Source organism: Arachis ipaensis, chromosome B09 (assembly GCF_000816755.2).
Source record: "Arachis ipaensis cultivar K30076 chromosome B09, Araip1.1, whole genome shotgun sequence".
Lineage (NCBI taxonomy): Eukaryota > Viridiplantae > Streptophyta > Magnoliopsida > Fabales > Fabaceae > Arachis > Arachis ipaensis.
In genome coordinates this window covers 53,648,776-53,660,989 of record NC_029793.2, presented here as the reverse complement: position 1 = coordinate 53,660,989, position 12,214 = coordinate 53,648,776, and the positions used below count along the sequence as shown (strand labels likewise).

The 12,214-nt window shown below is 35.8% G+C and overlaps 1 long non-coding RNA gene across 12 annotated transcripts; it reads right to left on the bottom strand.

Moving 5' to 3' along the window:
* On the bottom strand, nucleotides 93-8,405 carry LOC107617074. Of its 12 annotated transcripts, none has more exons than XR_002353484.1 (6): nucleotides 7,331-8,403; nucleotides 1,859-1,935; nucleotides 1,669-1,761; nucleotides 1,195-1,564; nucleotides 961-1,034; nucleotides 93-788 (listed from the first exon to the last, which is right to left on the bottom strand). It is a non-coding gene; the product is annotated as an uncharacterized LOC107617074 (long non-coding RNA). The 12 variants fall into 12 exon arrangements; XR_002353490.1 differs by having other exon boundaries at nucleotides 1,195-1,935; nucleotides 7,331-7,474; nucleotides 7,560-7,631; nucleotides 7,812-8,401; XR_002353485.1 differs by having other exon boundaries at nucleotides 1,195-1,301; nucleotides 1,421-1,935; nucleotides 7,331-8,404.

The window sequence follows — 12,214 nt, the reverse complement described above, 5'->3', positions numbered from 1 at the left end:
ATCATTAATTAAATAATAAAAATATCGAAATAAATATTGACATAAATATTCACGTAAGAGGCTGCAATGTTCAATCTAGAGCCTTCTAGTTAGACCAAATGTAACTGCAATATATTTACATAAGGAAAAGTATAGGTAACCAACAAGATTTTTGAATAATGTGTAAATAAAATGGCACAAGTACTATGTTAAATAGTTTACAACAAAATGGCACAAGTACTATGTTACGTGCACACTAAAATTAGCTACTAAAGTCAGTCACCAGTATAAAATATATGTCGGAATATAAATACACTTTGAAAATAAATTAAATCACACATGTATTTATACATAAATATATTGGTGGCTGATTTTAATGCCTAATTTTAATATACGAAGAGCATTTTTTATCTACCAAATAGGAGCTTAGTTTGGTATCCACATGAGACGCATGCATGCAACCCACAAAATAAGCTAATGCCAACCATCATACCACCAAAATGTTTCAGAGGACACTCATACAACCCACAAAATAAGATAACACCCCGAAAATAAGCATTAGAACACCAACATAGATTGGACATATTTAGGCCCCTAACTATCAACTTAATCACAACATAGATTGAGTATACTTAATCTCCTAACTATCAACTTAATCACATAAAAGCAAAATAACATTATTCAGTTCTTCAGGATCGGATAATGGTCCTCATATTTGGTTTGGACAATGGCTGTCGACTATTCTTTTCCTCCTTTTCTTAGTGTTTCTAGCAAACATTTGTATCTCTTTGTCCTAATATCTTACTGCCCTGCGGGAAATATCACGTGCAACGGGTTATACCATCCCATAACCAAATCAAGAGCTAACCACATTTGGGTTTGTTCATTCATGTTATGAAAGAGAACAAGTATATTTTAGACGCAAGAAGGAGTGACATGAAGACATAACTCAGCAGAAGACGTGAAGAAGTCTTTAAGTACCTTAACTCGAAAGCAATATTTTCGCAAACTTAATTTTGCATCATCTATTGACACCCCAAAGACCACAATCATTCCTGTCATAATGTAATAACACTAAATTATTAAGGAACCCAATATTCCACCACATCCAATCCTATTTGGCGTGCATGGGAAGAATACAATGCATGCATGAAACCGTAATTAATAAAATGGAACTATACAAAATTGATAGAGTCTCACGAGAGTTTGCCTTACTGGACAATGGTGAGCTCTTCAACATTTTAAGTTGAAGGATGTGGCTTGTAATGATCAACGTTTCGCTAGAATCTTTTGTCATCCAACATGGTCTCAATTAAAAATTCCTTCCACCACAGAAAGGGATGAAAACATAAGCTTTATGTGTCAACTAAATGTATGAGTCTAAAATCTTTAAAACCCACAATGTTATAAAGAAGGGGCATATAAAAGAAAATGTCGTGACCTTAACCACATATTTCATCTATGATATTCTAACATCATGTTCATCATTGGTTTTTATGGAATCCAAGTATCAAGAGCTTGTAGTTAACCAAATTTTCACAACCATCAAGTACCAGTGATGCTCTCTATACATGGGGACACATATCTGAGACAGCCACAAAACCAATGAAGATTTAGTCAAAACAGTGGATGTTAAAATTGTTGTTAATAATTTTTATCATCATTAAAAGATAAAGGGATAGGTTTCACCATCCATAAGTCATGAATGAAACCCAAGAACCTTGCACAAATATACTCAAATACGTCGATCTTATGGTTCACTAGAATAATTAAGAACCCTTGCTGTAACATGGGATGCATATGAGGTTGGTTAGTGAAAGAAGGATTCAAAAATGAAATTTAAAAGTGAACATTTTTTGTCCAAAAATAAAAATAATACCGCAAAAGGAGGGTTGGAAGAAACCATTTTGGGACGTTGTTGTCATGAGTAAGCATTGTGCACACAAGGTTTATAACCTGCACACCAATGGAGGAAATGTCACTTTAGGTTATTTGTATAATCACTTATTGAACGAACGAATACAACAATTTGTAAAAGTTAAGTGCATCTTCGATAACTTGCTGCCCAGGACGCAAGGTATAGAGAGCTTGTCTATCTTCTCGAGCATTTTCGTCCTTAACCAGTATTTTACTCGTGCAAAATAAGAGATTTCAGTTTGGGGCATTGCTAAACTAGCATTGTGCAGTACCACTCAACCCTCACATGTAACTTCATAAGGCTGTATTGATGTCACGGACATGTAACTATTGTTTAAGTCTCTTAAGAATATGCACGCCACCATGACCGACTCTGACCCGATGAAATTCATTCCCGCTGGAGGACAAAACATTAGAGCTAAGCACGGTTCAACCATACATGAGACCCAGTGTAACACTTTACCATACAGAACCTTACGCTTAAGTTGTAAAGTAGAGGGGGTGAGGTATTATGACCTCTAAAAGAAAAGNTTATAACTAGAAGCTTTGAAGAAGAAGTGAAGCAAAAGCATAAATAGAAAATTACATTATACACGTAGGATACGCATAAAAAGAATAAACTAATGCGTAAGGAAAGATAACATAGATATACAGGGATTAGAGTACCAAAAGATACAAAATATCAAGCTTCGAACTCGACCTGCAAAAGCAACCTCTAAGAGGGCAAAATATAAAATATATGCAGAGGAGAATATATATATATATATATATAGCATAAGTACAAAATATAGCATCCTAAAACAAAACTTCGCTTGCATAGGAAGTCTTCAGACGCTCAATGAGGTGCCTCTCAACCTGCATCTGAAAAATAACAATATATGTATGTAATGAGAACGGGAGGTTCTCAATGATGAGCGGATATTTTATATGCTTTTTGGTATCATTTTCATATAGTTTTTAGCATGTTTTGTTTATGTTTTATTATATTTTCATAGGTTTTAGTGTAAAATTCACATTTTTGGATTCTACTTTGAGTTTGTGTGTTTTTATGCAATTTCAGGTATTTTTTTTTTGAAATTGAGGAGCTGGAGCAAAAGTCTAATTTAAAGGCAGAGAAAGCACTACAGATGCTGTTAGGATCTGACCTTCATGGAGCTTTTCTGAAGCTATCGAAGTCCAAATGGAGCGTTCTCAACGGCTATGGAAAACTAACATCCAGGGCTTTCCAGAAATATATAATAGTCCATGCCTTGCTTCAGAATTGAAGGTCCAAAACTGGCATTCAACGCCAGCCATCTACCCCAGTCCTGGCGTCCAACGCCCACAGAGAAGTGGCCAGCGTCCAACGCCCATAAAGGTGTCCCTAGCCAGCATTCAACACCCAAGAAGCATCCTAGCATGTGGGAGACACTAAAATTCAGCCCAAACACTCATCAAGTAGGCCCCGAAAGTAGATTTTCGCACTACAAGCCTAAGCCTATCATATTTCTGTAATCCTTAGTTAGCAGATTAGTATATATAGGAGAAGATCAGCCATGTTAGGATCTCTCCAAACTCTTGCCCACTTTTACGTTTCCTTATTGTATTTTTCTATCAGCATGAGTCACTAAACCTCTTAGGTTAAGGTTAGGAGCTCTGCTGAGTTTTATAGATTAATAAAAGTACTACTGTTCTATTTCAATTCGTGTTTGATCCTCTCCTAAGATGTATATTTGTTTTTCAACCTTATGAATGAATTGAACTAGCACAAGGTTATCTCTATTCTACATGATTTCAACGAGCGTCTTTCATCGGATATCAATGAACCACTAGCTTGAGGATACGTCTCTTAGACAGCTAATCCATGAATTCATTGGGGACTTCTCGAGACATCAGGTCAGCTGAGGTATGGGGGGATTAGGATCTTTGTGGTAAAGACTAGAACCAAGGCGCAGTATTCTCTGATCCGGAAGATTCGATCTTGTCTGTGGTGTTTTGAGTAGGATCACTAAGGGAATAAACTGCAGGAGCTTCATGTAACGACCCAACTTCCAATACGTCATGATCGTACCAAAAGTAAGGCGTTACTGACCTGTTTTCCTTATTAACTATTTACTATTAAGCCTTTAGTTCGATATCGCGATTCAATTTTATTAAAAATACCAGAAATTTTTGTTTTTATTAATTAAAATCATATTGCAAACACTTCAAGTAATAATAATCACATAATTATTAATAATAATAATATCTGTCATACAAAAGATTTCAAATAAAACTCAGATACAAATCCTATCCCTCTGCATAAAATAAAAACTAAATATACAAAGGCGAGGGAATTCTATGAAAGAAACTCAAGTCATAAACTTAACTCGTAAATAAATGCTAGAATCGCCCGCAGCTTCAAACTAAGTCTTCAAACCTGTGTCACTGTAAAGGTGGAGGATTTTGGGGTGAGAACAAACCACGTTCTCAGTAGGGAATGGAAATGCCGTAAAAGTAATGATTGGCATGCAAATAATTAACTTTGCTTAATAAACCCTCTTCGTCAAACCCTTTGAAATACTTTTTAATCTTACTTTAGATAAATAGTTACTTTCTTTAGATTCCTAAACCCAAAACAGATCTCAATCACAAAATTTGACATATTAAATATCTTTCAGCCACATAATTGATTCTCAGTCACAACAAACAGTTATCAATCATCTCTATACATTCACAAATTACTAGCACCAGTAAGTAACTCAATTAAACACACAAACAAATCACAATAAAACAAACAACACAATCACAGAGAAGTAATATAAGCAAACACAACCAAATGCAAATGCACAACCAATATGATGCATGTCTGTCCTAAGCAGGCCATGAGCTCACGTGTCGGTTTACACCCTGCAGCCCGACATTACCTAGGAACAAGTCCCAGATATGGCTTCCCTTTGTGTCCTTAGTGCATATGTGTCGGTGGTAAAAATACCACTCCTTCGTGACTACCGGCAATCGGCGCAAAGCCCGACCCCATAATATACGCACAAGGGGAAACAGTGATCCTCAGTTCGTGGGCGTCCCCGAGATCAATTCACAAAACAGAGATCTTCAGTTCGTGGGTTTATACCCGAGATCAATACACAATAACATAGCGATCTTCAGTTCGTGGGTTATACCCGAGATCAACATACAACAATTCATGGGTTATTCCCGTAATCAATGATTATCAGTCCGTAGGTTTTTCCCGCATATAAATGAAATAACAATCTATAGGTTTCCTCGAGATCAATGATCATTCAGTTCGTGGGTACTTCCCGAATTGTACCAATTATCAATTCATGGGTTTTCCCCATAGTTAAACAACTAACAGTTCGTAGGGTTTTCCCGTATTTTATCACTTTTCATTTTCCTTTCTAAAACTCAACAATCCATATATCAGTTCCCCATTCTCTTTTCCCTTTGAATCCTTAACATATTTTCTTAAACCTTTCTTAACTTTCTCAAGCATTCGTTCGCAAAAATCTCAATCATCAATTCAGTTCATAATCTCTGCTTTAGCAATCTTAATTCAAAACTAACTTTAGAACTATTTTTTTTTTTAGTTTAACCCTCTTCAAAAGACTTAAGTAAATCATATATTTTAAATTCACTAAATACTTTTTGAAATATAATCCTCTCATTAAAATTATTTAAATAAAATTCTTCCAAGTTTACTAACTTCCCAAAGACTCAAAAATCATCTCTCTCTTTACTATTCAAATTCAAATATTATAAATTCATCAAACTTCTAAAAAGTAAACCTTTATTTCAAGCTTAAAACATAATTCTTTTCATATTGAATCAATCTCAAAACATAGTTTCTTTCTTAAATAATTTAATTTTAAAACATAAACCTTTCTTTGGTAAATCAAATTTAAAATAGAATAATTCTTTTCTTAACTAAATAAAAGTCAAGTAATATAATTTTTCAAATTCAAAAGTTCTAAAATAACTTTTCAAATAAAACCTCAGATTTTCTATAAAATTTCGGCAGCACCTCCCCTAAAACTCGGACTTAGCCACCCTTACGGGTTCCCTCTTTCTCAACAAGTCTCCCCCTTTCCTCAACAACTACCAAATAAGAGGTTCTCAAATCAGTCAGAAAATTCACAATTTACAATAGCCAACAGTTCGGTCATAACCCACAATTCCCACATAACCCATCAATTCAACTTTCACCTCATCAATTCGTAACCAACTTTCACTTATCATAGAATTCTTTCAAAATTAAACTCAATAAACTAGTATTCCAAGAAACTTGGTGTTGAAGTAATTTGGTCACAATAAAAACTTGTACCATCTCTCTTATAATTCTGTTATTGTTTCCTAAGAAAATGCAGAAAAACAGCAGCAAGTAGTAAGTTTGATAAATTCCTTAAAAATCCAGTTTTCACCCAATGCCTTTCAAAATTCACGACCTCAAACAAGACTCTTTTAGCTTTTTATTGAATCAAATTCCAGATTAATACCATGTCATATGAAAAGTTATGAAGTGAGAAACACAGCCAGACCTTTTAGAATTCGGTTTCCAAAATTCAGTGAGTTATCCATACTCTTTTCAACATATCTACTTGGTTAAATAGGATATTGACATGAAATTTAAAATGAAGATTGTGGACACAGGAAGCTTGAAAATGCCGTTGGTTTCAGCTCAAATACTTACCAAAATTGAAAGTTAAGTGAGTTGGAAGTTGGTGCTTCTGCAGTAAAGAAACAGAATTTTCTGCAGAAACAATAATTCAGACGATGTCAAGTACTTAAGCATCATCAAACCTTTTCTTTTCTACACTATGCCAAGCATAATTTTCCATATACACTCATCATCATTCAAACACACAATAACTCATCAATTCACACCAGCAAGCTCAGCAACAAAAGTAACACCATTTATTCTATCCCTTACAACATTCAGTACGCACAATCATCAAATCAATCACCAACTACAGTTATAATTCAACTCAATTCCATCCATATCAGAGAAAACAATATCAATTACAACTTTAAACACTCACAACAAAGCCCAAAGACATTCGCAGCCATAACCTGAATTCAATAATCCAATTGAAGCACTAAAACATCATCAAACTTATTCCAAATTTCACAACCTCAAACCAAGCTTATTTCTATCAATTAGTCTCTCATAACAACAAAACTAATTACATTCACAGCAATAATCAAAACTCAATTCATCAGTTATCCATACCACAGCTTTTCAATAATTAACTCGGCATATTTCAATTTAATAAACTATATTAAATTAATCATTATTCACAACAGCATCTAAATTCAATCACAGCTCAGAATAATCACAACAACTAACTAATTTCAAATGCATTTCAAATCATTCATGTCAATTAAGAAATTCTTAACCATTTGCACTTATCCAAATAACTTTGTAGGCATTCTAAATTAAAAACGTTAAATCCCCTACCTCAATGTCGCGTTAACTACGCAATCAAACCAAACATCAGCCTCAATAACATTTTTCTGATGAGTTCCCTTCCTCCGGCAACAACACAGCAGCTCCGAACTTACTTAGCAGCATCAACAATTTTGGAAGGGAATTTAATAGAGGCTGAAGCAAATGCAAGGGTAAAACAGAACAGATCATCAAAGGAGCAGTAATCAGAATATTGATTGTAGAACAAAACCTATCTTACCAAAAGAAATACAGGAATGGAGCAGCAGCTCTGGTACTCAGAAAAACAGAAACCAGAGAGCAGGGCATACGTCTTAGCAGCAGCAGCACCAATCCAATCGGTTAGAACAGCAGGGACACCAACGAAGTAAGAACGACAAAACAAAAGAGAAACAGAACAGAGTCGAGAATATCAGAAGAAAATACAGGATTGCAACAGAGCAACTGGGGTTCAGAGGTAGTGGTTCTCATGGCTATGACTTAACTGACTCACCATGAACGACGACGGCGACCAGGAATTCCGGCGATAGCGGCGGCAGAGGAACGGTTCCTCCCCTGTGCGTCTCCTTTCTCTCCAACGACGGTGACTACTCCACTCTCCTCCACGGCGGCGCCGAAGCTCAGGACGGCAACGCGAGCTCAGGCTTCATAGACGGGACGGCGGTGATGGCAGCTCTTCCCTCTGACCTCCATTGCATCTCTCTCTCGACGCCTCTCCCTCATCCCTGTTCAACCAGCACCAGGGCGGACTCCACGGAACGGCGGCGACAAGCGGGCAAGGTGCAGTGGCGGCGATTCCAGGCCGGCAGTAGCGCGCGACGAAGGAGGCGGCGGTGAGGCAGCAGACTCGACCGGTTGGATGACGGCGCGGTGAAGCTCCCTTTCTTTCCCTCAGCTCGACGGCGACGGCAGCGAAGCCCAGCCAGCGCTGTCTCCCTTCGCTTCCCTCTCTTTCTCAGATCTTTCTCTCTGTTTCCCCATTTCTTCAGTGTGTATGCGTTTGTACGTTGAAAGAGGGTGAGGCTGCGGTGGTTAGGTTTAGGAATTGGGGAAATTAGGGTTCTGAGCTAATTTTAGGAATTAGGGTTAGAAATTAAGATTTTATAAAAGAATATGGATAAATATGAATAAATATTTTGATAAAATTAGAGGATATGATAATTTTAAAATTAAATGTACTCTATTAAAAATATTTAAAAATATTATTTATCAACATGTTGCTAAGTTCAATCAATTATTTTTAATTTATATTATAAAATGAACAAATTAATTATATTTTGTAAAGTACAATTTAAATTCAAATATCAATTTTCTAGATTAAATCATACAAATCTCTATTATTTTCCTATCTCTGAAACTTTAATTTCAATTTATAAAATAATTAATTATAATAAAAGTTGTACATAAATATTAATTGACTTAAATTTAAAGTATTTATAAATATCAATCTAATCATTTTTAATAAAATCATTTTCTAGGAGTTCAAATTAATAACATAATTTATTCAAAATAGAATTAAATTATACAATTCTTCTTATTTTTCAATTATCAAAATTATAATTTTAATTATACTAAATATCTAATAAAGATTATATAAAAATTCTAATTAATTTAAATTTCAATTATCAGGAAATTCTATTTAATTACCTTTAGCAAAATAATTTTCCTAAAATAAAATTATCAACAAATAAAATAAATCACAAATAACTAATTATTTGATTTTTAAAAACTAGGGTTGTTACACTTCACCCTCATTCAAACTGGATGCATGATGAGCGGATAATTTATACGTTTTTTTGGCATTATTTTTACATAGTTTTTACTATGATTTAGTTAGTTTTTAGTATATTTTTATTAGTTTTTAGATAAAAATCATATTTCTGGACTTCACTATGAGTTTGTGTATTTTTCTGTGATTTCAGGTAATTTCTGGCTGAAATTGAGGGACTTGAGCAAAAATCTGATTCAGAGGCTGAAGAAGGACTGCAGATGCTGTTGGATTCTTACCTCCCTGCACTCGAAATGGATTTTCTAGAGCTACAGAAACCCAATTGGTGCACTCTCAATTGAGTTGGAAAGTAGACATCCAGGGCTTTCCAGCAATATATAACAGTTCATATTTTGCCCGAGTTTTGATGATGCAAACTGGCGTTCAAACGCCAATGTCCTGCCCTATTCTGGAGTTAAACGCCAGAAACAGGTTGGAAATCAGAGTTAAACGCCAAAAACAGGCTACAACCTGGCGTTTAACTCCAAAAAGAGTCTCTACACATGAAAGCTCAATGCTCAACCCAAGCACACACCAAGTGGGCCCGGAAGTGGATTTCTGCATCATTTACTCATCTTATGTAACACTAGCTACTAGTTTAGTATAAAAACTACTTTTAGTGATTTATTTCACATCTTTTGAATAATTTTATGTTCAGAGATCACGTTTAGGGGGCTGGCCATTCGGCCATCCCTTGACCACTTTCACTTATGTATTTTTCAACGATGGAGTTTCTACACCCCATAGATTAAGGTGTGGAGCTCTGCTGTTCCTCATGAATTAATGCAAAGTACTATTATTTTTCTGTTCAATTCAAGCTTATTCTTATTCCAAGATATTCACGCGTACTTCAACCTGATGAATGTGATGATCCGTGACACTCATCATCATTCTCGCCTATGAACGCGTGCCTGACAACCACTTCCGTTCTATCTGCAATAGCTTGAGCGTTTATCTCTTGGGCTCCTGGTTCAGATCAGAGTCTTCATGGTATAAGTTAGAATTATTGGCAGTCATTCTTGAGATCCAGAAAGTCTAAACCTTGTCTGTGGTATTCCGAGTAGGATCCGAGATGGGATGACTGTGACGAGCTTCAAACTCACGAGTGCTGGGCGTAGTGACAGACGCAAAAGGATCAACGGATCCTATTCCAACATGAGTGAGAACCGACAGATGATTAGCCGTGCGGTGACAGTGCATTTGGACCATTTTCACTGAGAGGACGGGAGGTAGCCATTGACAACGGTGATGCCCAACATACAGCTTGCCATGGAAAGGAGTATGAATGATTGGATAAAGGCAGTAGGAAAGCAGAGATTCAGAAGGAACAAAGCATCTCCATACGCTTATCTGAAATTCTTACCAATGAATTGCATAAGTATTTCTATCTTATTTTATATTTTATTTATATTTTAATTATCAAAATCCCATAATCATTTGAATTCGCCTGACTGAGATTTACAAGGATGACCATAGCTTGCTTCAAGCCGATAATCTCCGTGGGATCGACCCTTACTCACGTAAGGTTTATTACTTGGACGACCCATTGCACTTGCTGGTTAGTTGTACGATGTTGTGAAGAAGAATTGAGATTATATCGACACATCTGAGATCGCTAAATGTTTGAGAGTTCCTCTATTCAATCCTTTTCCTTCTTCTTGTTGCTGGATATCTCATTCGTACACATCTTCTCTTTGTTTCTCGAGCCTACAGAGAGTTACAGACAGAGTTTGAAAAGGTCAAATCTTTGATGATTCCATCATACATGATTGAGTTGCAAAAACTTCTGGATAGGTATCCTACATCTGAACTGAATTCTTTCTGGTTAAAGAATCTCTTTCTAGTTGCTCTGGAACAATTAGGAGATTTTCTAGAAGAAATACGGGGTTTTGTTTCTAGCGGCAACATGCTAGGGGATGGTGGTCCCGCTTATGGGATCAAATCAATACGTTCTAAGAAGAAATATTGGAATCTCTTCGATCTCATAAGTATCATACCAAATCCTATCAATCGAATTGCTTTTTCGAGAAATACGAGATATCTAAGTCATACAAGTAAAGCGATCTATTCCTTGATAAGAAAAAGAAAAAACGTGAATGGTGATTGGATTGATGATAAAATAGAGTCCTGGTTCTCGAACAGTGATTCGATTGATGATAAAGAAAGAGAATTCTTGGTTCAGTTCTCTACCTTAACGACAGAAAAAAGGATTGATCAAATTCTATTGAGTCTGACTCATAGTGATCCTTTATCAAAGAATAACTCTGGTTATCAAATGATTGAACAACCGGGAGCAATTTACTTACGATACTTAGTTGACATTCATAAAAAGTATCTAATGAATTATGAGTTCAATACATCTTGTTTAGCAGAAAGACGGATATTCCTTGCTCATTATCAGACAATCACTTATTCACAAACCCCTATGGGGCTAATAGTTTTCATTTTCCATCTCATGGGAAACCCTTTTCGCTCCGCTTAGCCCTACCCCCCAGGGGTATTTTAGTGATAGGTTCTATAGGAACTGGACGATCCTATTTGGTCAAATACCTAGCGACAAACTCCTATGTTCCTTTCATTACAGTATTTCTGAACAAGTTCCTGGATAACAAGCCTAATAGTTTTCTTTTTGATGATAGTGACGATATTGATGATAGTGACGATATCGACCGTGACCTTGATACGGAGCTGGAGCTTCTAACTATGATGAATGCGCTAACTATGGATATGATGCCGGAAATAGACCGATTTTATATCACCCTTCAATTCAAATTAGCAAAAGCAACGTCTCCTTGCATAATATGGATTCCAAACATTCATGATCTGGATGTGAATGAGTCGAATTACTTATCCCTCGGTCTATTAGTGAACTATCTCTCCAGGGATTGTGAAAGATGTTCCACTAGAAATATTCTTGTTATTGCTTCGACTCAATTTCTCCAGGGATAGTGCGTACCAAGTTTTTGGCGCCATTGAGATCACAATTTCGTGCACCAAATTTTTAGCGTCGTTGCCGGAGATTGTTCGAGTTTGGACAACTGACGGTTCATCTTATTGCTCAGATTAGGTAATTTTATTTTAATTTTAAACTTTTTGTTTTTATTATTTTTATTTTCGTAAAATACAAA